This window comes from Eurytemora carolleeae, unplaced genomic scaffold (genome assembly GCF_000591075.1).
Source record: "Eurytemora carolleeae unplaced genomic scaffold, Eaff_2.0 scaffold1302, whole genome shotgun sequence".
Lineage (NCBI taxonomy): Eukaryota > Metazoa > Arthropoda > Copepoda > Calanoida > Temoridae > Eurytemora > Eurytemora carolleeae.
In genome coordinates, this window is record NW_019397315.1 from 92,618 (window position 1) to 93,172 (window position 555).

The following is a 555-nucleotide window of genomic DNA, read 5'->3' on the forward strand; positions in this document are numbered from 1 at the left end:
TTCTAAACAAAACAAAAAATATAAAAAGACGATTTATTTCTATCTTCTTAAACTTATTTAGACTTTTTGTCATCAAAACTGTCTGAATATAGCTTTTTATTTAAAAAGAATTCATGAAGAATAACCCTAGATAAATTAGAATAGATTGTTCATGTCGTCTTCACCATACCGGATGAGTTACAGTTGAAATTGAAAATGGCAATTAAGCTATGGACTAGCTACTGACATACATTGGATATAAAGGTTTGCGGCAAGTATATTTGTACTTTGTACAAATTTATGGGGGTTTGTTTACAAATATTGCAGACATACTAGATAAAAGTTGAATTTCAAAGGATTAGAACGAAGATTAGTTGCTGCTTGCTACCGATATGTGAGTGATAATGATGACAATCAGACTCCCCTTACACACAAAGAACACATTAAAGTTGGAAGACCTTTCAAACTATTAAATCTCTTGGGATGATAGCGATACTTTGGTGAATTCTATGTGTCAACAATCAACATGTGGACAGTGAAAATCTCGGTATGATTACCATTTTATTTTATTTTATT